Raw genomic sequence first — 25,641 nt, 5'->3', positions numbered from 1 at the left:
CAGGAGCCCTCAACCCTGTCCAGGCTTAGAATGACCTGGGAGCATTTTACCGCTCCCCAAACCAATTAATCAGAGTCTCTGGGGATGGTGTTTGGTGCTAGGTATTTATATAGCACAGCAAGGCTGACAGCCAATGGTTAATAGGTGACCAGTGAGAAACGTTCTGTATACACTGAGGCCAAACATGTTAGAGATCCTCAGACACAGTGGTTCTTAAACTTCAGGTGCATCAGAATCTCCTGGAAGACTTGTTCAAACACAGATTGCTGAGCCCCACCCCCAGAGTTTCTGATTTAGTAGGTCTGTGACCACCAGGCCCGACATTTGCATTTTTAACAAGTTCCAGGTGACGCTGATAATTGCTGATCTGGGACTACACCTTGGCAGCCATTGTTCTATCCTTCCCCAGCCAATCGGCTGAGGCCACGACCCTTCCCCAGCCAATCAGCTAAGGCCATGATCCCTATAAAACCTTTGTGCTTTTTTTTTTTTAATTTTTTTTTTAACATTTATTTATTTTTGAGACAGAGAGAGACAGAGCATGAACGGGGGAGGGGCAGAGAGAGAGGGAGACACAGAATCGGAAGCAGGCTCCAGGCTCTGGGCCATCAGCCCAGAGCCCGACGTGGGGCTTGAACTCACAGACCGCAAGATCGTGACCTGAGCTGAAGTCGGACGCTCAACCGACTGAGCCACCCAGGCGCCCCCAAAACCTTTGTGCTTTTTGAAACCCTCGCTCTCTCTCTCCGGTATCTCACCGCTGCGTCGGTGCAGGTAGGGGATTGAGCTTGAGCTAGTTCGAATAAAGGCTCTTTGCTTTTACATCAGACTCAGCTCCCTGGTGGTCTTTGGGGATCACAAATTCTGGGCATAACACTTCCTAGAAAGAAAAGCCTCAGTGTCATGACTCTCTGTGTGAGAATCCTGCTACACGAGCAACTGAGGGGTGCCTGGCTGACTCCATTGGTAGAGCATGGGACTCTTTTTTAATATTTTTTTACATTTATTTATTTTTGATAGAGACAGAGCACAAGTGGGGGGGCGGGAGGGCAGGCAGAGAGAGAAGGAGACACAGAATCCAAAGCAGGCTCCAGGTTCCGAGCCATCAGCACAGAGCCTGACGCAGGGCTCAAACTCACAAACCTCGAGATCATGACCTGAGCCAAAGTCGGACGCTTAACCGACTGAGCCACTCAGGCATGCCAGAGTATGGGACTCTTGATCTCAGGGTTATAAATTTGAGTCCCACATTTTGGATGTAGAGATTATCTAAAATACAATCTTTAAAAAAGAAAGGAAGGAAGGAAGAAGGGGGAAGGAAGGGAGGGAGGGAGAGAGAAAGAAACCAGCACCTGAGAGGATTAGTTTTGTGACTTACCAATGTTCCATTATTTTATTATCCTATCAACCTTCCAAATGCAAGGCTGGTCAGGCCAGAGCCAGCCTCACCCTTTAACTTTTTAACTTAGAGCCTATTTTTGTTGTGGACATCTAGAACACCAGGGCTTATGGGAAAGAGGCACTTACACTGGGGTCCTGCCTCCTGCCACAACATCAAACTATACCCCATCCTTGGCTGACTATCCCAGAGGCATGCCCCCTTGATTTCCTTATCATCTCTTAGAAGCTGGGTCATTCTAGACCCCAGTCCTGAGTCGATGAGCTGCGCCCCAACCCACTGTGCCCCAACCCAGCTGCCACCTGGGGCAGCTCTGATTCCTGTGAGTACCCATTACACACAACACAGCACGGTGCTAAATGCCAGGATCTGTTGTAGGCACTTACATGACTTCTGTTCTGCCATCTTACACATGTGGAACTGGATGCTGACTCCCAGGGAAAAGCAGTCCCTCAAACCATAGGAAAGGGAATTCCCAAGCCATATGCTACTTAATGCCTCCAGAGTTCGTTTCTCTGCTGGGAGCACCCTGCCCACTCGTCGCTAGTGTCCCCAACCTGACTGACTACTACTCGTCTTGTACCCCCTATAAGGTAGCCTATCCTGATACACTGGGTTAGGTGCCTCCTCTATACTCTCAGTGTCCTGGATCACCCACGTCCTGGCATAGATAACTAATTGCTTTTGCTGCTGACAACGTGGTTGGTATTTATTGCTCAAGCATCTTCCTTTCCTGCCTTCCTTCCTCCCACTCTGAAGCCCACGTATACACACCCTGTTCTGTGTTTGCCTCTCTCCTCTGTGCCTTCTCAAAGTGCAGTCCATGGATGACCCCAGTTTGCAAACTGAACCAGTCTTCAACGGGATCGGTACAGAAACTGAGACGAACGTTTAAAATTTTCATAGCCGTTTGGCAAGTTATTCTTGCGTACTGAATCTAATAATGAAAAACTGGGGCTTGTATTTTGTATGCCCTTTTTTTTCACATTATTTTCCTAGTAATTGGCTTTCATTGTGTTTTAGGAAAGAATCCATCCTTGAATGATTAGGGGTGGAAAAAAGTTCCCTCACCAAGATAATTTGAGAAACAATGGTTTATTTTTATTTCCCTGAGTTCTGCCATAAAAAGGCATTGAATAAATGCAAAAGTGAATAATAAATGAATGGAGCTGACAAATGTGTCTATTCTAAGGTAATGGAATAAAAGAGATTTAGTGCTGCATTGGATTGATACTGGGGAAGATCAGGGGGTCAAGGGAAACCCCCACGTGTTTCCTTCCTGAGGCCATTCCCTGACATATAGGGTACAGTGAAAGAGGTGTAGATTCAGGACATTTTACAGATAATGAATTAATTTTTGACCAGGTTGACTTTGAGGTTACCTATGAGATAGCCAAATAAGGATGTCCAGAACGCAGTTAGCTATATATGGGTTAGAAGCTCAGGACACAGAGTCAAAGTTGGAGGTGTAGTTTTCCAAGTTGAAACCATTAGAATACAGAATGGGAAGAAAAGTGGCCACAGACAAAGCTCTGGGTGCCTAGCACAGTGTCTGGCACAGGGACATGACTGGTAATTCTTAAGTCAACTGAAGAGGTTGTTAAGACCTAAGTCCATTTCATTCTAAGCCCAAGCTCTCCTTACTGTATTATAAATTTTAACTTCGTGTTTTCCTGCTACTTCAACAGCCCCACAAACAGGCTGTGAGCCCCCGGTTCAGGATACCAGGTGCACCAGTGTGAGAAGGGCAGTCCCTGCCACAAGCTCCCCTTCTCACCCTGCCCTGCCCTAGTGACATTCACACACACCAAGGAATCCCTTCCTGCCTTCTGCTTGTGTACTCCACCCTGACCCCCATAAAGGCAATTGTCCTTGCTCTCTGGGTTTCCCAACTGCTTGGTTGAGTGCGCTCCCTTGGTGCTGCCCTCATATGCCCCCAGCAGAGCACGTCTGCCTCCCTCTTCTCTACCTTCACTTTCTTACGCTTCCGTGTGGTTTCAGTCCATGCCAATGATCAAAAACCCCATTTTAAGTAACATAATTGTTCCTTACAACATACTTACTAACCCCTTTTGGCTTTTAGTCTGTACAGCATTCTAACAGACACTGCTGGGGCTGGTAGTGGGGTGAGGAAGAAGACCAGAAAAGGCAAGAGTGGGAAACAGGAAAGCACAAGGCAACTTAGAAAACAGAGGAGAGCTGGAAAATTCAGTCATGAACTTGGAGGGTTGGCTGGGGGTGCTGAGGTGGCTAGAGAAGAAAGTCAGAGCCAGATTTTGAAGGTACAGGCTTGCACTTCATCATAAGTTGCAGAGAGATGCTTTCTGTCTGTTTCCTGACAGCGTAAAGAAGATAAGGACAACAGTACAAGGATTGCGCCAATTTAATTTTTTTTAATTTTTATTTATTTTTGAGAGAGAGAGAGAGAGAAAGTGTGATTGGAGGAGGGGTAGAGACAGAAGGAGACACAGAATCTGAAGCAGGCTCCAGGCTCTGAGCTGTCAGCACAGAGCCCAATGCAGGGCTCTCAAACTCACCAACTGTGAAATCATGACCTGAGCCAAAGTCAGAATCTCAACAGCTTGAGCCACCCAGGCATCCCAGGATTGCACCAATTTATAATAGTAAAAGAAACTTGGAAATAACCTAAATATCTACTAATTAGAGAATAAAAACATTATGTTATAGTTATAGTAGAATTCTAACTTCAATCAGAATGAGTAAGAATGCCATGCATCATCATAAATCTCAAAAATGCAATCTGCTAAATGTAATGTGGTATCTAGGGTTGGATCCTACAACAGGAATAGGACATTAGTGGAAAAACTAGTGAAATCTGAATAGAATCTTTAGTTTAGTTAGGAGGATTTTACCAGTATTTGTTTCTTGGCTTTGACAAATGTACCACAGTCATGTATGATACTAACATTGCAGGAAGCTGAGCAAAGGGTATACAGTTACTCTCTGTTCTACCTTTGCAACTTCTCTGAAATTTAAAATTACTCCTGGAGCACCTGGGTGGCTCAGTTGGTTAAGCAGCCGACTTCAGCTCAGGTCATGATCTGGCGGTCTGTGAGTTCGAGCCCCGCGTCGGTCTCTGTGCTGACAGCTTGGAGTCTGGAGCCTGCTTCAGATTCTGTATCTCCCTCTCTCTCTGTTCCTCCCCCACTCGCACTCTGTCTCTTTCTCAAAAATAAATAAAGATTAAAAAAAAAGAATTTTAAAATTACTCCCAAATAGCTTGTAAAAATGTAAGCTGAAAGAAAAAAAGCAAGTCTTTAAAATAAAAGTAAAGGCTCAAAGATAAAAAGGAACTCATGCAATAGGGTAATATTTATAAATAGTTTCCAAACATACAAAACAATACTAGATATGGATTATAGATACATACATATGTAATAAAAATATAAAAACATTCATGTGAATGAAAAGTATCTTATTTAAGATAGTAGTTTCTAGGAGCAGGAGGGAGGAGAGAGTAAGGAAACAGATCCAAGAGAGGTAGTCTGTTTCTTCCTCTTTAAATATTGCCCTTGGGGCAAATATGTAAACACTTTTTTTTAATGTCTATTTATCTTAGAGAGAGAGCGCAAGTAGGCGAGGGGCAGAGAGAGAGGGAGACACAGAATCCAAAGCAGGCTCCAGGCTCTGAGCTGTCAGCACAGAGCCTGATGCGGGCTGGAACCCATGAACCAGGAGATCATGACCTGAGCCGAAGTCAGCTGCTCAACCCACTGAGCCACCCCCAGGCGCCCCTGGGGCAAATATTGTAAATGCTAAGATCTGACAAACCTGGGAGCCAAGTGCATTGGTGTTCATTATTATATTATTCTCTATATGTTTTAATGTGTTATTTATTTATTTATTCATTCATTCATTTATTCATTCAAAGTAGGCTTGCTGCCCAGCACAGAGACCATTGCAGGGCTTGAACTTATGACCCCAAGATCAAGGCCTGAGCTGAGATCAAGAGTCAGATGCTTAAAAAAAAAAGAGTCAAACATGCTTAACTGCCTGAGCCACGAAGGTGCCCTGTTTTGTTTTAGTTTCATTTTTTTTTTTTTTTTTTGAGAAAGGAATAAAGGGCTTTCTGAATTGTCAAATTATATAACTATAGATCATATCTTAATTTCTCAGTAATGTCATCTCAACCCTCCACCCCAGATTCATGCTAATTCTGTCAAAGTAGAATGTTTTATTTTTTATTTTTTCAAAGTAGAATTTTTTAAAAGTTAACTCATTAATCAGGAGGTTGGGAAAGCTGATTCAAAGATCATTTAAGGAACAGAGATAATTTCATAAGAAGAGGAAACTTAAGTAAGTTTGCTAAATAAGAGACTATTATGGACTGAATGTTTGTCACCCCCCCCCCCCCCCCCCCCCCCCCCCCCCGTCAAATTCCTAAGTTGAAAGGTGATGGTATTAGGAGGTGGAGCTTTGGGGAGGTAATTAGATTATGGGACTAGAACCCTCATGAATGGCATTAGCACCCTTATAAAAAGGCATTCCAAAGAGCTCCCTCACTATGTTTCTGCCACAAGAGGCTGCAATGAGAAGCTAGCAGTCTGCAACACAGAAGAGGGCTCTCAGCGGAACCTGACCGTGCTGGCACCTGACCTCAGACTGCCAGCCTTTGGCACTGTGAGAAATACATTTCAGTTCTTTATGAGCCCCCCAGTCTGCGGTGCTTTAGGATAGCAGCCTGCATACTGAGACAGAGAGGAAACTAGTTAATGCCGCCCAGGGAATTAAAACTGTAAGCCTGCCTTATGTAAAATGCTGAAGGAAGTTCTTCAAGCTGAAATGAAAAGATGTTAGTCAGTAACATGGAAACCTCTGAAAGCAGATACCTGGGTGGCTCAGTCGGTTCACCTTGATTTTAGCCGAGGTCATGATCCCAGGGTTGTGAGATAGAGTCCCACGACCAGCTTCCCACTGAGCAGGCTTTGCACTGAGCATGGAGCCTGCTTAAGATTCTCTCTCTCTCTCTCTCTCTCTCTCTCTCCCTGTGCCCCTCTCTCCGGCTCAAGCTCAAAATAAAAATTTTAAAGTAAACAAACAAGTAAACAGAATTAGAGACTAACATCTAAAAAAAACTTCTGAAAGTATAAAACTCACTGGTAAAGGTAAGTATATAGTCAAATTCAGAATACTCATACTGCAATATGGTCATGTATTAACCACTTAAACTAGTATAAAGGTTAAAATATTAGAAATAACTATAACCATAATAATTTGTTAACACACAATATAAAAAGAGATAAGTTGAGACATCAAAACAGAAAGCATAGTGAGGGAGTAAGGAGTAGAGTCTTTGTATGCAATCAGATTTCAATTGTTATCAGTCCAAAACAGGTCGATACATCTGTGAGATGTTTTGTGTAAGCCTCATGGTAACCAAAAAGCAAAAACCTACAGTAGATACACAAAAGAGAAGGAAATCAAAGCATAGGACTACAGAAAAAGATAATTCACAATTCACAAAGGAAGATAGCAAGAGAGGAAGAAAGGAATAAAACGGCTGGAAAACAGTAAGATGGCATTATTAAGTTCTTATCTATCAATAATACTTTAAATGCAGATGGATTGCTTTCTCCAAACAAAAGACAGAGGGTGACTGAATGCATAGAAAATAAGACCCAACCATATGCTGCCTTCAAGAGACTCACTTCAGCTTTAAAGACATACATAAGCTCAAAACAAAGGGATGGATAAAGATGTTCCATGCAAATAGAAACCAAAAGAGAGAGGGGGGTAGCTATACAATATCACACAAAGTCGACTTCAAGTCAAAAGCTATAACAAGAGGGGCGTCTGGCTGGCTCAGTTGAAAGAACGTGCAACTCTTGATCTTGGGGTCGTGAGTTCCAGCCCCATGCTGTAGAGATTACTAAAAAAAAAATTAACTAAAAACAAAAACAAAAACAAAAACAAAAAGCCAAACCAAACAACAACAAAAAAACCTGTAACAAGAGATGAAGAAGATCATTATATAATAACAATGGGGTCAACTCATAAACAAGATATAACAATTATAAAAATACATGCATCCATCCAACATGGGAGCACCTTAAAATACTAAGCAAATACCAATGGATCTGAAGGGAGAAATAGGTAACCATACAGTCAAAGGAAAATTCAACACCCCACTTTCAACAATAGATCCTCCAGACAGAAAACCAACAAGTAAACATTGAACTTAAACTACAGGTTAGACCAAATCGAACCAATAGACACATGCAAAACATGCCATCCAACAATACACATGACACATACATCACATGGTGTATGTATATTATTATGTATATTGTTACATGTAATTATCATTGTGTAATATCATGTATATTATTCAGCCATAAAGAAGGAAATCTTGACATTTGCAACATGGATGGACCTTGAGAGCATTATGCTAAGTGAAGTGAGTCAGAGAAAGACAAGTACCATATGATCTTATTTATATGTGGAATCTACAAAAGCTGAAGTCCTAGAAACAGAGTAGAGTGGCTGCTGCCAGGGCCTTGGGCAGGTGGGGAGATGGGGAGAAATGGGGAGAAATGGGGAGAAATGGGGAGAAGTCAGTCAAAGGGCACAAAGTTTCAGTTGTAAGCTGAGTGAGTTCTGGAGATCTAATGTATAGCATGGTTACTATAGTTAATAATACCTAATTATATGTTTAAAAGTTTCTAAGAGGGGCGCCTGGGTGGCTCAGTCAGTTAAGAATCTGACTTCAGTTCAGGTCATGGTCTCACAGTTCGTGAGTTTGAGCCTCGTGTCAGGCTCTGTGCTGGCAGCTCAGGATTCTGTGTCTCCCTCTCTCTCTCTGCCCTTTCCATGCTTGCTCTCCATCTCTCTCTGTCAAAAAATAAATAAACAATGGGGCGCCTGGGTGGCTCAGTCGTTAAGCGTCCGACTTCGGCTCAGGTCACGATCTCGCGGTCCGTGAGTTCGAGCCCCGCGTCGGGCTCTGGGCTGATGGCTCAGAGCCTGGAGCCTGCTTCCGATTCTGTGTCTCCCTCTCTCTCTGCCCCTCCCCCGTTCATGCTCTGTCTCTCTCTGTCTCAAAAATAAATAAACGTGGGGCGCCTGGGTGGCGCAGTGGTTAAGCGTCCGACTTCAGCCAGGTCACGATCTCGCGGTCCGTGAGTTCGAGCCCCGCGTCAGGCTCTGGGCTGATGGCTCGGAGCCTGGAGCCTGCTTCCGATTCTGTGTCTCCCTCTCTCTCTGCCCCTCCCCCGTTCATGCTCTGTCTCTCTCTGTCCAAAAATAAATAAAAAACGTTGAAAAAAAAAATAAAATAAAAAAATAAACGTTAAAAAAAAATTTAAAAAAAAAAAATAAATAAATAAACATTAAAAAAAAATTTTTTTAAGTTGCTAACAAAGTAAATCTTAATAAAGCAGACACACATACAAGAAGTAATTATGCGAGGTGATGGAGATGTTAATGAAACAGTGATAATCATTTTGCAATATACATGGGTATCAAATCATCATGTTGTATACCTTCATCTTACACAATGTGATGTGTCAATTATATCTCAATAAAGCTGGGGGGAAAAAAAACAATCAAAAGCCTAAGAAAAGAAATAATGATAAAGGCAGAAATAATGAGGCAAAACAAGCATAAAATTAAAAAAAGCAACAAGCCCCAATTGATCAAATTTCAAAACATTTTGAAATTACTGAAATTATTGATAATTCAATTATTTTGAATTTTTAATTATTTGAAATTATTTTGAAATTATTAATAAAATTGATCAACCCTGGGGCACCTGGCTGGCTCAGTTGGTGAAGCATGTGACTCTTGATCTCGGGTCATGTCGAACCAGCCCTGCAGCCCAGGAATGAATCCCACTTGATCATTTTGAATAATTCTTTTTATATGCTGTTGAATTCAATTTTCTAGTATCTTATTGAGAATTTTTGCATCCATATTCATCAGGGATATTGGCCTGTAGTTCTCTTTTTTTTTGCTGGGTCTCTGTCTGGTTTAGGAATCAAAGTAATGCTGGCTTTATAGAAGGAGTCTGGAAGTTTTCCTTCCCTTTCTATTTTTTGGAACAGCTTGAGAAGGATAGGTATTATCTCTGCTTTAAATGTCTGGTAGAATCCCGCAGGGAAGCCATCTGGTCCTGGAATCTTATTTGTTAGGAGATTTTTGATAACTGATTCAATTTCTTTGCTGGTTATGGGTCTGTTCAAATTTTCTATTTCTTCCTGTTTGAGTTTTGGAAGTGTGTGGGTGCTTAGGAATTTGTCCACTTCTTCCAGTATTCCCTGATAATTGCTTGTATCTCTGAGGGATTGGTTGTAATAATTCCATTTTCATTCATGATTTTATCTATTTGGGTCATCTCCCTTTTCTTTTTGAGAAGCCTGGCTAGAGGTTTATCAATTTTGTTTATTTTTTCAAAAAACCAACTCTTGGTTTCATTGATCTGCTCTACATTTTTATTAGATTCTATATTGTTTATTTCTGCTCTGATCTTTATTATTTCTCTTCTTCTTCTGGGTTTGGGGTGTCTTTGCTGTTCTGCTTCTATTTTCTTCAGGTGTGCTGTTAGATTTTGTATTGGGGATTTTTCTTGTTTCTCGAGATAAGCCTGGATTGCAATGTATTTTCCTCTCAGGACTGCCTTCGCTGCACCCCAACACGTTTGGATTGTTGTATTTTCATTTTCATTTGTTTCCATATATTTTTTAATTTCTTCTCTAATTTTCTGGTTGACCCATTCATTCTTTAGTAGGGTGTTCTTTAACATCCACGCTTTGGGAGGTTTTCCAGACTTTTTCCTGTGGTTGATTTCAAGTTTCAGGACATTGTGGTCTGAAAGTGTGCATGGTATGATCTCAATTCTTTTATACTTATGAAGGGTTGTTTTGTGACCCAATATGTGATCTATCTTGGAGAATGTTCCATGTGCACTCGAGAAGAAAGTATATTCTATTGCTTTGGGATGCAGAGTTCTAAATATATCTGTCAAGTCCATCTGATCCAATGTATCGTTCAGGGCCCTTGTTTCTTTATTGATCCTGTGCATAGATGATCTATCCATTGTTGTAAGTGGAGTATTAAAGTCCCCTGCAATTACCACATTCTTATCAATAAGGTTGCTTATGTTTGTGATTAATTGTTTTATATATTTGGGGGCTCCCATATTTGGCGCATAGACATTTATAATTGTTAGCTCTTCCTGATGGATAGACCCTGTAATTATTACATAATACCCTTCTTCATCTCTTGTTACAGCCTTTAATTTAAAGTCTAGTTTGTCAGGCATAAGTATTGCTACTCCAGCTTTCTTTTGACTTCCCGTAGCATGATAGAAAGTTCTCCATCCCCTCACTTTCAATCTGAAGGTGTCCTCAGGTCTAAAATGAGTCTCGGGGCGCCTGGGTGGCGCAGTCGGTTAAGCGTCCGACTTCAGCCAGGTCACGATCTCGCGGTCCGTGAGTTCGAGCCCCGCGTCAGGCTCTGGGCTGATGGCTCGGAGCCTGGAGCCTGTTTCCGATTCTGTGTCTCCCTCTCTCTCTGACCCTCCCCCGTTCATGCTCTGTCTCTCTCTGTCCCAAAAATAAATAAAAAACGTTGAAAAAAAAAAATTTTAAATGAGTCTCTTGTAGACAGCAAATAGATGGGTCTTGTTTTTTTTTAATCAATTCTGATACCCTATGTCTTTTGGTTGGAGCATTTAGTCCATTTACATTCAGTATTATTATTGAAAGATATGGGTTTAAAGTCACTGTGACGTCTGTAGGTTTCATGCTTGTAGTGATGTCTCTGGTCTTTTGTGGTCCTTGCAACATTTCACTCACAGAATCCCCCTTAGGATCTCTTGTATGGCTGGTTTAGTGGTGATGAATTCCTTCAGTTTTTGTTTGTTTGGAAAGACCTTTATCTCTCCTATTCTGAATGACAGACTTGCTGGATAAAGGATTCTCAGGTGCATATTTTTTCTGTTCATCACATTGAAGATTTCCTGCCATTCCTTTCTGACCTGCCAAGTTTCCGTAGATAGGTCTGCCACTAGTCTTATGGGTCTCCCTCTATAAGTTAGAGCCTGTTTATCCTTAGCTGCTTTCAGAATTTTCTCTTTATCCTTGTATTTTGCCAGTTTCACTATGATATGTCGTGCAGAAGATGGATTCAAGTTATGCCTGAAGGGAGTTCTTTGTGTCTCTTGGATTTCCATGCCTTTTTCCTTCCCGAGATCAGGCAAGTTCTCAGCTATGATTTATTCAAGTACACCTTCAGCCCCTTTCTCTCTCTCTTCCTCTTCTGGAATTCCTATTATACGGATATTGTTCTGTTTGATTGCATCACTTAGTTCTCTAATTCTCCCCTCATACTCCTGGATTTTTTTAAATCTCTCTTTTTCTCAGCTTCTCTTTTTCCATAATTTTATCTTGTAATTCCCCTATTCTCTCCTCTGCCTCTTCAATCTGTGCTATGGCCGCCTCCATTTTATTTTGCACCTCATTTAGAGCATTTTTTAATTCCTCATGACTATTTCTTAGTCCCTTGATCTCTGTAACAATAGATTCTCTGCTGTCCTCTATACTTTTTTCAAGCCCAGCGATTAACTTTATGACTGTTATTCTATCTTGTTCCATTATATTGCTTAAATTGTTTTTGATCAATTCGTTAGCTGTCGCTATTTCCTGGAGTTTCTTTTGAGGAGAGTTCTTCTGTTTCATCATTTTGGATAGTCCCTGGAGTGGTGAGGAACTGCAGGGCACTTCCCCTGTGCTGTCTGGAGTAACTTGTGTTGGTGGGCGGGGCCGCAGTCAGACCTGATGTCTGCCCCCAGCCCACCGCTGGGGCCACAGTCAGACTGGTGTGTACCTTCTCTTCCCCTCTCCCAGGGGCAGGACTCACTGTGGAGTAGTGTGGCCCCTGTCTGGGCTACTTGCACACTGCCAGGCTTGTGGTGCTGCTTCTATGGGATCTGGCGTATTGGCCGGGGTGGATCCGCAAGGTGCACAGGGGCAGGAGGGGCAGGCTTAGCTCGCTTTGCCTTGGGTGGTCCCCTGTGGGAGGGGCCCTGTGGCACCAGGAGGTAGGCAGACAGGTCGGAGGGATGGATCCACAGAAGCACAGCACCGGGTGTTTGCTTGGTGCAAGCAAGTTCGGACGGGAACTGACTCCCTTTGGGATTTCGGCTGGGGGATGGGAGAGGGAGATGGTGCTTGCCAGCGCCTTTGTTCCCCTCCAAGCTGAGCTCTGTCTTCCAGGGCTCAACACCTCTCCCTCCCGGTGTGCTCTCGCCCTCCTGCTCTCGGAGCAGAGCTGTTGACTTTTAACATTCCAGATGTTAAGTCCCGCTGGCTGTCAGAACTCACCCAGTCCGGCGCCCCCGCTTTTGCAAGCCAGACTTGGGGGCTCTGCCTTGCCGGGCGGGCTGCCCCTCCACCGCCCGGGCTCCCTCCCACCAGTCCCTGTAGCACGCACCGCCTCTCTGCCTTTCCTACCTTCTTCCGTGGGCCTCTTGTCTACGCTTGGCTCTGGAGAGTCTGTTCTGCTAGTCTTCTGGAGGTTTTCTCGATCTCAGGGTCACGAGTTCAAGCCCCGCATTGAGTGTTAAGATTTCTTAAATAAATAAACTTAAAAAAAAAATCAACCTTTGGAAAGACTAATCATGAAAAGATTATGCTATTTTATTTTATTTTTATTTTTATTTTATAATTTTTATGTTATTTTATATGTGCAGCTAAAACTTAAGGAAATGTAATGGAATTGTAAAAGCCACCTTAAAGGGATAAATAAAGTTTTCTGGATTTATAAATAGAATGTTAAGAAATATTAGAACAATACAAATTTAAATGGAATTATGTGAATATGAAACAATATAAATATTTTTAAAAGAATGATATAACCAGTATATGAAATAAAAGCTTGAGGAAGAACTGGGCTTTTAACCGTTATAGCTTTAAAGAATAAGACTTTAACTATAAAAAAAAAACCTGAAAAAACAGGGGCACCTGGGTGGCTCAGTCGGTTAAGCCTCCGACTTCGGCTCAGGTCATGATCTCACAGTTTGTGTGTTGGAGCCCCACATCAGGCTCTGTGCTGACCGCTTGCTCAGAGCCTGGAGCCTGCTTCAGATTCTGTCTCCTTCTCTCTCTGCCCCTCCCCCGCTCACGCTTTGTCTCACTCTGTTCCTCAAAAATAAATAAATGTAAAAAAAAAAAACTAAAAAAAGAAAACTAAAAAAACAAAAAAACTGTACCTGCTTACCTAAGACATTAACCTTGTGAGATGCTGGGTGACGGATCCATGAGAACACTGTGCACTATCACTGCAAGTCTCTGGAAATGGAAAATTAATTCAAAATAAGAAGTTTAAAAAAAAAAAAAAACTTAAAAAAAAAAGGACATGTCATCATCCTTTTGCCTTATTACCAATTTTATATGATTTCTCTTACAAGTCCCCGGTTGGGGCCACAAATATTCTCCAAAGATTATTCTTGACCATGGCAAAACTCTGGCCTCACAGTATCTGGCCTGATTCATTTACATCAAGCAACAGTAAAGTCTTCTTGTAGCCTGGTCAGCAGACCTAGGGCAACGTGGCACTGAGCAGCTAACCAGGCCAGAGAAGTAAACTCTGTCCAGAGATTTCATAAGGAATCTACAATTCGACTTTTATTTTATTTTTTAAATTTTTTAACAAATTTATTTATTTTGAGAGAGAGTCGAGGTGGGGCAGAGAGAGAGAGAGGAAGAAAGAGAGAATCCCAAGCAGGCTCCACACTGTCAGCGCAAAGCCCAATGCAGCGCTCGATCCCATGACCCTGGGATCGTGACCTGAGCTGAAATCCAAAGTTGGATGCTCAACTGAGTCACCCAGGCGCCCCAACAAAGCTGTTTTGGTTTTTTTTTCAAAGCTATTTAAAAAAAATTTTTTTAAGCATAAAATGATGTGTTCAACTAAATTGAAGTATAATTCTGACAAACTCTTTGATATCAACAGTAATTAGGTTCTGTAATATGTCAGCTTAAATAAAATTCCCAAGATCCTTAGTTAACTTTAAAGCCAAAGGTAAATATTAAGTAATAACTTTTGGTTATCTGGATAATTTCCAAGTAAGATAGAATGCTCAAACATTGGCCACTAAGTGTAGAAGTGTAGTATATATCTAGCTTTGCTTCTTTCTTTCTTTCTTTCTTTCTTTCTTTCTTTCTTTCTCTCTGTTTCCTTCTTTCCTTCGTTCCTTCCTTCCCCTCTTTCTTTCTTTCTTTCTTTCTTTCTTTCTTTCTTCTTTCTTTCGGCTTTATTATCTGCTTGGGCTTCTCCAGGACAGACAGCTACAGACAGTCACCCTGTGCATCCGTTTCCTCCCACCAAAAGCAGACACCTCCAGGGCATTTTTCCTTCAAGCACTAAACCACTCAGTCCTCCAAGCATCCCCGGGAACAGGAGAGATGTTTAAAAGAGGGCTGTCTTCTCTCAGTGGTGAGGAGGGGGGTCTGAGGGCCAGAGAGAAGGCAAAGCCACACAATGCCCGGGGCGGCCCTGTCACAGGCTATCCACGGGGTGCAGTGGCGGTTGCTTGTCTGGCTTTAGGGAGAATCGCCGCCTTAGCTGTCCTGTGCCCATTCTCAGTTGAGTTCTCCCTAGGTTCTGCTGAGGTCCCACATTCTTAGGGGTGAGAAGTGCCCACAACAAGCCGTCCCTGTCACAAAAGAGCTGAGTGATGTGCTGATAACAATGGACTACACACAGTCTTCAGTCTGGATGGCGTGTAAGCGCTGCCCCAGCTGGCCTGAGGCCAAAGGCCATACCTGACTCCCAGTCCGAACTGCCCTCCTTAACGTCCTCCTGTTTCTTACTTTGATATGTTATGCAGTAGTTAAAACTTTCATTTTAATTGCCATTTTAAGAAGGTATAAAAGGGATGTGTATGGCAGTGGGGGATTCTTTCATGTGTTCGTATAAACTATAGATTGTGTGATATTGTGATTTATAATTAGAAATATATATTTGGTTTTCCTTCCATTTCAGGCGCAGAGGTCCCCAAACCCTTGGAATTTCTTAAATGAGAGTGATAAAGCTGTCTTTTGTTATGCTAATGAAATAACTTTTGAAAAACCCCTAGGTCACCTAAGGATGGGGGCTGGTCATCAGAGGAAACAATCTGGAGGTGACTGGAGGAGTGGGACTTTTGGTCCTGTGCCCCTGACCTCTGGGGAGGGGACGGGGCCTGGAGGTTGACCCAATCACCAATGACCAATGATTTAATCACTCATGCCTCTGTAAGGAAGCCTCCATGGAAACCCAAAAGGACAGGGTCCAGAGAGCTTCTGGGTTGGTGAACACATGGAAATTTGGGGAGAGCGGTGTGCCTGGCGAGGGCTTGGAAGCCTGCCCTGTGCATCTCTTCCGTCTGGATGTTCCTGAGTTATATCCTTTTTACAATAAACCTGTGATCTAGTAGTAAAATGCTTTCCTCTAAGTTCTGTGAGCCATTCTAGCAAATTAACTGAACCTGAGGAAGGAATCGTGCCAATCAGTCAGAAGTGCCGGTAACATTCTAGATTTGGGACTGGCTTCTGTGGTTGGGGTGCTGGGAACAGTCATGTAGAGTCCTACCTTGTGGGGGAACCTTGTGTTAAACCCTTAACTTGTGGAATCTGAGGCTACCTTTGGGTAGATAGTGTCAGAATTCAGTTGAATTTTGGACACACTAATGGTGTCCGAGAATTCCTCGTTGGTGTGGGGAAGTGGGCACAAACGTACCCACAAATGTTGGACTTGGATCCAGGAACCTAAAAGAATTTTTTTTAATGTTTGTAAATGATAGATGGTTCTCAGTGTCCTACCTCCCTGTTCCGTCTGTGCAGCAGAACCTAGACCTTCAGTAAAAGTTATAATAAAGGAGATTGGGGCTGTACCAGGAGCAACAGGAGCAGAGCAGTCTATTGTGTCTTAGAATGTTCAGCTCTGCAATTCTCTTCATGAGAAACTAAAAACAAATCTGAAAAGTGAAATAAACTAAAAATTATGTTTGTATTACACTCTACACTGGTAAAATCAGGAAAAAGGCATATTTTCTTTCTTTCTTTTTTATTAGTTTATTCCCTACAGGTCTTTTAGAGAGTATCTGTGTGCCTGGCATGCCCCCTAGCTTCTGGGGATGGCCAGCAATCCTTTGCAAGCTTTGGCTTGTAGACACACCCCTTAAATCTCACGTGGCCTTTTTCTCTGTTTTCACATGGACTTCTCCTCTGGGTCTTCTTTTCTGCTCGTTCATTCTCTTTTTTATTTTTTAAATTCTTTTTAATGTTTTTTTAAATTTATTTTTGAGAGAGAGACAGAGACAGAGAGACAGAGTGTGGGCAGGGGAGGGGCAGAGAGAGAGGGAGACACAGAATCCGAAGCAGACTCCAGGCTCTGAGTTGTCAGCACAGAGCCCGACGCAGGGCTCCAACTCACAAACCGCGAGATTATAACCTCCGCCAAAATCGGACAATTAACCACTTAACCGACAGAGCCACCCAGGCGCCCAAACAAAAGGCATATTTTCTAAGGTAAAATTTTAAGTCAGTCTGACTTGTGCAAGCATTCAATCTTGCTTGATTGCATAAACTCGGGTTTTCCAGAAACTTGCTCGGGGGTAGCAGTTTCTATGAGAAAACGTTTTGTTTTGTTTAACCCCTTTAAAGTATTAGAAGTTCAGCTTTTTCGTTTTCAGGGAGTTTGAGCAATATTGGATTTATGTAAGCTGGTGTTAGTCTCTATAAGCCAATCAGAACAAACATCTTTTAATTCTAAAGTCTTTGTAATCTAATTTGTTAATACCCTTAGGAGATAAGAAAATACTCCACACCCATACAATCAGATTTAAGGCTTTTCTAATTTTTTTTTTAAGTTTTATTTATTTAAGTGATCTCTATACCCAACATGGGGCTCGAACTCACGACCCCAAGATCAAGCATCAAGTGTCACATGCTCTTCTGATTGAGCCAGCCAGGCACCTCAGGCTTTTCTCATTTCTAACAAACCAGATTCTCCGTCACATCTCACCCAACAGAAAGAGCTCATCATTCACCTGGCAGAGACCAATGGTCAAACCATGAAACCAGATCCCTGACCATCACTGCTCCCGTGGGGAAAATTCACCACCACAATTCACCACCACAATTAGGCTCTTGTGTACACACTGTGCCCTCAGCAATGCAGTCCACAGTGGTCCGATATCTTCTGTTCACCGACCAGCTATTGGAAAGGGACAGAGCCCAAAACACAAGCTCGACAAGTCACAGACAAACAGACCTGGCCAACATCCAGACACAAAAACAAAGAATCAAAAGGGAATAAAAGGGGAGAAAGAGTCAGCAAAAACGAAGTTCCTGGAGTTTGCTCTAGAGAGTGGGGAAAAGACAAGACTATAGCCCATGGGTTTCTACTGCTCATCTTAACAGAAGGCAACTGGGTGGATCTTCCACTGCTGAGTTCCCAGCACTGATAAAAGGGCAGGAAACTTTCAGAATCTCTGAACAAAGCTTTCTTTCCTTTTTTTTTTTTTTTTTTTTTTTTTTAATTTTCTTTAATGTCTATTTTTGAGAGAGAGAGAGAGAGAGAGAGAGAGAGAGACAGAATGTGAGCAGGGGAGGGGCAGAGAGAGAGGGAGACACAGAATCTGAAGCAGGCTCCAGGCTCTGAGCTGTCAGCACAGAGCCCAAACTCACAAACTTCGAGATCATGACCTGAGCTGAAGTCAGACGCTTAACCGACTGAGCCACCCAGGCACCTCTCTGAGCAAGGCTTTCTTAGTATGGCTTTCTCTGACTTTTGAAACCTCTAAGCTCACTATTAGGTAAGGTCAGAAAAACACACATCAAGGTTGTGGGAAAAGAAACTCTAAACATCAGCATTAACCTTTAAAAAAACTAAAACTGCCGGTTATTCTATCAGGGAAAAAAAACGGTTTATTCGGGAATAGCAGAGAATCGCAATCCGGGACAAACAAGCTACTGGACAGCCACAGGCAAGGCCAGAGAGCAGAAGGGAGGAACGCTGTTTTATAGGGGAAAAGGAAGTCCATTGGCGTGAACTAGGAGTTCAAAGTGTAGTGGCTCTTCATTGGCTGAGTTGTGACGGTCTCTCCATGGGGGGGGCTGTTGCGAGGGGAGGAGGAAACCTTTCTTGCTCCTCCTGGGATAGTAAAGTAGTAGCTAAAGAAGTGAGGACTTGCAAGGTGCATCTCTTCCTGTTGGGGCCGGCCGTTGACCGCTGCACACTCCCACTCCTCCGAGCGGGAGAGCGCCCCCTTCTGGCCTCCCAACTCCATTCTAAAGGCTGCTTCCCTTCATTAATTGTGACAGCAGGTAACTGGCTGGTTGGATGGTCTGAAATTCAATTGGGGCACAAACATGAAACTTTTATTGTTTTCTAATCACTGCCTCCAACCTCACTTGCCACATTTCCCTTTCCAATGCCTTAACAATATCTTGAGTAGGCTCATTAGCTCCTGGTCATTCAGTGCAATTTAAAACTCTAGTCTCCTATTCATCAATCCATTACCATCATCATTACAGTCCCACCTCTGTTCTCATCTCCATCAACCCCCACCCTTCCTCCTTTCCATCCTAAAGAGGATCATCTCTGCAGCCAGATAAATCAGAGGTAACTGTCCATTTCCAGCTCCTTTCTTCTGCTCTATTTGAATAAAAAAGCAATGCTGAACAGATAAAGAATTGAATGAAGGGGCAGACCACACCTCTTCCCTTCTCTAACTAAGTATATGTGGTAAAACCCGACCTGTGGGGGAGAGAGGGAGGAATGGGAAAGAGGCTCAGATGTACTGGACTTGAGTTCTCTTACTCCATAAATAATTTCTTACTCTTGTTGCCTCTTCCAGTCTCTGACTTCACCTTAGATTCTCTCTTTGTGTTTTTGTCCTCACGTCTCTCTCAGGGTTGTTTTATTTCCTTTCTACTTCCTCCTACTCCCCATTCCGTTTTCTACCCTTCCCTGTAATCACCTTGAACAGTGCAGAAGTTCTATCTGAAATCTAATTTGAGTAACTTTTTTTGAAGGGCCCATATTGACTCAATTTGAGTGTGCTCCTTATATAAACTGAGTTACTAAATCTCCTAGGAGAAATGTCCCCTGATGATGCTTGTAGCCTAAGGCATTCTCCCAGCTCTCATTAGGGCACTTCTTACAGCCATTGCTACACTTGTTCAGGGAGACTCTGGCTCCAGACTTTGGAGAAAAACACTTCCAAGGAAGGTAGTAATTTATGTGATGAGGCCCCCAGGACTGGCTAGTTCTCTTGACCAATGGTAGGTATGTGCTTCCTTTGTTTAAACCCATTATTTCTCCATTGGCCAGTCCCTGCATCAATACCAAATGGACTTAATTACAATAGATTTCTAATTGATTTCTACAATAGATTTCTATTGTTCACTGGTGGTGTAGGACATAGCACCTTGGTTTTCTCGGGAGGTAATTGGTAATTCTTAGCCCTTTTTATTTCCACAAATATTTTACAATATTCTTGTCATGTTGGGATTTTTTTTTCTTTTTTGAGACTGCAATGACTCTATAAATCCACGTGGAGAAATTTGATACATTTAAAATATTGACTCTTCCAGACCATATTATATCTTTCCATCTATTTAGATCTCCTGTAATGTCTCTTATTAGAGCTTTATCATTTTCCCAGAAGAGATCTTACACCTATTTGGTAGACTTATTCCTAGTGAGGATGTTTCAGAATGGTGGTGGTGGGGGGCGGGGGGAGGGGTGGTTTGGAGCCGACAGCCAAGAAAGAATTCTTGGGGACGTCTTGGGGGCAAAAAAAAGTGATTTTATTAAAGCATGGGGACAGGATCCGTGGACAGGAAGAGCTGCACTGGGGTTATGAAGAGTGACTGATTATATACCTTCAGGTTGGGAAGGGGTTAGAGACAGCGTAAGTCTCTAAGAAATTTTGGAAGCAAGGTTTCCAGCACCTTGAGGGGATAGTTGTTGTTAGGAAAACGTCATTTATTACTGTTTAGTAAAACCTCATCATGGGACCCTTCAGATGTATATCAGGGATCATACGCTTGGAGTATAATTGCCAACATGTAATTGGGGGCTAAAGATAAAGGAGGTTTGCAAAGGAATTTTTATGTGTTTAAGGAGACTCACAGGATGCTGGGGGAGGGGGGGGGAGGTCAGGATAATGTTAAGTGAAGATTCCCTTTTCCCCCCCTAGCAAAGTGTTATCATTGAAGCAGCTGAGCTCCTAGAGGAAGGTCACTCTGCTTATTTCAAGGACTTGTCAATGGGCTGTAGGCAGTAAGGGAATTTAATTTTTTCCTTTGCCTTTGTTTCCCACATCACCATGGCAAGCACTTAAACCTACTTACATCTTTTTTTAAAAAAATTTTTTTAAATGTTTATTCATTTTGATAGAGCACGAGCAGGGGAAGGGCAGAGAGAGATGGAGACACAGAATCCAAAGCAGGCTCCAGGCTCTGAGCTGCCAGCACAGAGCCCGACGTGGGGCTCGAACTCAAGAACTGTGAGATCATGACCTGAGCCGAAGTCAGATGCTTAACCGACTGAGCCATCCAGGTGCCCCAAACCTCCTTACATCTTGATGAGGGTGATATTAAGGCTCCAGGAAATGGAGTCCATAGGTTTCTGGAGATTAGGCTATGGATAAGATTGCCTTTTTCTTGCACTTTACTACGTTTTCCGTACACTGAAGGTGATTCCTGTCCTGAACGACTGATGTCTGTCAGTCAATCATTTGTTTTCTTTCCTTTCCTTGGTTCTTGGGCATCCAGGAGTGTCAGAGGAATATCACACATATCCTACCTGGGGTGGGGGTGCTGTTAGCATGTGCTTTGCTCTCAGCCGGCCTTATGCTCCCTCATCACTACGACTTCATTTTTTTTAATGCCATTGTGAATTTTTTTCAATTTCAATTCCAGTTTCTTACAGGAATATAGAAATACAATTGATTTTTACGTTGATTTCATATCTAGCCACTATACTGAATTATAATAATGTTTAGATTATGTAAGGTTTTTAAATATAGATAATCATAGCATCTGGAATGATACTGGCTTTATTTCTTCCTTTCCAATCATTCACCTTTTATTTCATTTTGTTCCTTTTTATACATTGCATCCTTTTTATACCTCAAGTACAACGTTAAATTGAAGTAATGGTTTTAGGCATCCATGGCTTGTTCTTGTCTCAAAAAGTTTTGCTGCTTGCTATGGGTTTTTTGCAAATAGCTTTCATCAGGTTAAACGTGTCATTTTAGTCTTAGTTTGCTAGACGTTTTCATGAGTGGATATTAAGCTTTATCAAATGCTTTTTCTGCCTATTGATATGGTGTACTAAGGGAGTTTAAAATTTTTTCCATCTGTGTTTATGGGTGAGATTGGCCTATAATTTTCCTTCCTCAAAGTGTCCTTGTCAGGTTTTGGTATCGAGGTTATGCAGGCCTCATAAAATGACTAATGGAGAGTATCCCCTCTTCATTAGTCCTCCGGAAACATTTATAATTGTGTTTTCTGGGATGTTTGGTAGCCTCACGGGTGGCGGTCACACTGATACAAACTTCCTCCTGCAGTGGCTCTCCTGTGATAGCTTCCTCCTAAAAACAGGCAATAACATTCTCTAACACCCAGCCAATCAGCTATGAAATACCCCTTCTTCTGATCATATAATCCTTAATAAACGCCCCGGTTAAATCCTGCCCGTTTCCAGTTCCCGCAACGAGAGAAGCTCGTGATGGCTTTGCAGTCATCACCAATTTAAAAACAGTTTATGTTAATTTCTCCCCAAATACCCATCTTGACAGGTCAGTGAGATTCACCAGGAAAGTCCCACATGGGAAGTTTTCGTTTCAGCAGGAGGGTGTGAAGAGGTTCCCTCTGCCTTTCGCACACTGTGCACACAAGTTGAACTTGTTAGCCTTGCTCCAGCGTATTCCTTTGCTGCTTGTGAATGTTATGATCTATATTTTTCCTTGTTCTACTTGAAGTGATGTATAATTATAGACCACTGTGGAAAATTTTTTCCACCTCCAGAGGAGAAAACTTTTCTAACTGTCCTTATACTATGTTACATGCCTTAGCTTTTGTTGTAGTTACCTTTAAAAAAAAAAAAAAAGGCATATGATCCTTCAAAACTCTTAAACTGACTTTCTACCTGGAATTGCCCTAGCTCTTTGCTACTTCAAGTGTGGTTCATGAACTAGCAATATAGGCATCACATGGGAGCTTGTTAAAAATGCAGAGCCTCTGGGATGCCTCGTGGCTTAGTCGGTTGAGCGTCCAAAGTTGGCTCAGGTCATGATCTCACAGTTTGTGAGTTCGAGACCGGCATCAGGCTCTGTGCTGACAGTTCAGGGCCTGGAGCCTGTTTCAGATTCTGTGTCTCCCTCTCTCTCTCTCTCTCTCTGCCCCTCCCCCACTCATGCTGACTCTCTCTCAAAATAAATAAACATAGGGGCGCCCGGGTAGGGTAGCTCAGTTGGTTAAGCGTCCAACTTCAGCTCAGGTCATGATCTCACAGCCTGTGAGTTCAAGCCCTGCGTCAGGCCCTGTGCTGACAGCTCAGAGCCTGGAGCCTGCTTCAGATTCTGTGTCTCCTTCGCTCTGCCCCTACCCTGCTCACGCTGTGTCTCTCTCACTCTCAAAAATGAATACATGTTAAGAAGAATTTTTTTTAATAATAAATAAATAAATAAACATTAAAAAAAAAGTTTTTTTAAATGCAGGATCTCTAGTCCCTCCCCAGAACTGTGGAATCAAAATCTTCATTTTAGCAAGATCCCCAGGGGATTTGTGGGCTTCTAACATTTTAGAAGCACTGCTGTGGCTGATGCCAATTACCCTTCCCAGGCCACACCGCTGCTTTTGTCCTCTTCCATCAATGCATTTTTTCCAGTGATCAGGTCTGCCAAATTCAAACACGAGGAGACTGACGTCATGAAAATTTGAGATTGTGCTTTGTTTCGGGGGTTCCTTCAAATCCTTTATAAGCACTGCTTGTTTTTAAAACACTTCTATTGTGAAATGTAACACACACATAAAAGTGCATAAAATGTAAATGTAAAGGACTTATTCTAATGTGAACATCCATTAACTATCACCCAAATAAAAAAAATAGAACTTAATTAGCACCCAAAAGCAGCCCCTCACCCACAAAAGACTTCTTTCCAGACCATATGCCCCTTTGTATCCCCAAAGGTAACTATGATCCTGCATTTCATGTGTATGTCTCTAAATAACATAGTTTAGTTTGACTTGTTTTTTGACCTCTATATAAATGGACTCCTTTATATAGTGTTTCGTGCACTCAATCCGTAAGATCCATTTGTGTGACACTGTAGCACATTTTTATCGCTGAATAATTTTCCATATGAATATGAATATGTTACAATATATTTATCTCTTCTGCTGTTGATGCACAATAATAAGGTTGTTGAGGTCATAGTCAAAATGATGCTATGATTGGTTTTATACAAATATTCTGGTGAACATGTGCTCAGATCCTCCTAAGGAAGTGAGCCCAAATTATTTTGCTCACTTACCCCTAAAGACTTGAAAAATGTATGTATTCTCTCACACATTTTTAATAGACTTCATTTTTTTAGAACAGTTTTAAAGTCACACACACACACACACAAATTGAGCAGAAAGTACAGAGAGTTCCCATATAAATACCTCCTACCCCTTCACATGTACAACCTCCTCCATTATCAACATGCCACATCACAGTGGTAATATTTGCTACGGTTGATGTACCTACATTGACACATCATTACCACCCAAAGACCGTAGTTTACATTATGGTTCACTCCTGGGGTTGCACAGTTTATTGGTCTTGACAAATGTATGATGACATGTAACCATTGTTACAGTATACAGAATGGTTTCACTATCCTAAAAATTGTCACATATTTTTAAGTCGATATTTAAAATGTTCATTGTAAGTGAAATAGTTGCAAAGGATTTAATTTCTGGAGCACCACAAACATTGGCATTTTATTTTATTTATTTTAAACTTTTTAATGTTTATTTATATTTTAGAGAGAGTGACAGAGAGACAGAGAGTGTGTGTGAGCTGCAGAGTGGCAGAGAGAGAGGGAGACACAGAATCCAAAGCAGGCTCCAGGCTCCAAGCTGTCAGCACAGAGCTCAATGCAGGGCTCCAACCCACAAACTGTGAGATCCTGACCTGAGCTGAAGTCGCTTAACCGACTGAGCCACCCAGGCGCCCCTAAACATTAGCATTTTAAAATAAAGCTATTACAGCACTCTTTTAACACCATCTACATACCAGCAAACTAAACACTTGTAATTTTTTATTTTTTGTTTTCAAATAATGTCAGATTTACAGAACAGTTGCAAGAATGGTGCAAAAAATTCCTACATACCCTTCACTCAGATTCTTCAAATATTAACATCTTATCACATTTGCTTTATCTATCTATCCCTAAGTACTTTAGTGCATATTTCCTAAAGATAATGACATTCTGTTATATAATCACAATATAAATATCATAATAAGGAAATTAGTACCGATACAATGCTAAATGGCTTTGTTCCAATTTTGCCAATTGTCCAAATAATATTCATTCTAAGCAAGGAAAATCCAGGACCATGAGTTACATTCAGTTGTTATGCTACAAAGCCTTATTCTGGAACAATTCCTCAGTCTTTCCTTGTCCTTCATGACCTTAACATTTTTGAAGAATACAACCAAGTTACTCCGTGGAATATCATTTAATTTGAGTCTGTTTGATGTTTCCTCGTGATTAATTAAGATTATGCATTTTTTTTGGCAGGAATACCAGGTAAGAACGTTGTGCCGTTCTCACTGCATTGTATCAGGAGACACATGATTCTATGTGTCCTTTTACTAGTGATGTTAATATGATCACAAATTTCTCCATTACAAAAATAAAAAATAAAAAGACAATTTTACTTCTATGCTAAAAATATTTTGATTGATATCCTAAGAAAGGGGAGAAGATGAAATCATATAAAATGCTCAGTACGGGGCGCCTGAGTGGCTCAGTCGGTTAAGCACCAGACTCTTAATTCGGCTCAGGTTATTATCTCAGGGTTGTGAGAGCCACCCTTGCATTGGGTTCTGTGCTGAGCATGAAGCTTGCTTAAGTTTCTCTCACTCCTTCTCTTTCTGCCCCTCTTTCACTTGTATGCACGTGCGCCCTCTTTCTCTCCCTCTCAAAAAAATAAATTAAATGGTCGGTAAAA

At 41.9% G+C, this 25,641-nt stretch overlaps 1 long non-coding RNA gene across 3 annotated transcripts in view; it reads left to right on the top strand.

Annotated features, from left to right (window-relative positions):
• Window positions 1-25,641, top strand: part of LOC122227402 — a 43,134-nt gene that overhangs the window by 4,735 nt on the left and 12,758 nt on the right. Inside the window, exon 1 of one of the 3 annotated variants that reach the window (XR_006206009.1) lies at window positions 18,140-18,218. The exons of the other annotated variants lie outside the window; for them this stretch is intronic. This is a non-coding gene — a long non-coding RNA (uncharacterized LOC122227402). Of the gene's footprint in view, window positions 1-18,139; window positions 18,219-25,641 lie in introns of those variants that run through there. 3 annotated transcript variants of the gene reach the window in all.

This window comes from Panthera leo, chromosome C1, assembly GCF_018350215.1.
Source record: "Panthera leo isolate Ple1 chromosome C1, P.leo_Ple1_pat1.1, whole genome shotgun sequence".
Taxonomy (NCBI): Eukaryota; Metazoa; Chordata; class Mammalia; order Carnivora; family Felidae; genus Panthera; species Panthera leo.
This window is presented reverse-complemented; position numbering and strand designations above follow the sequence as displayed.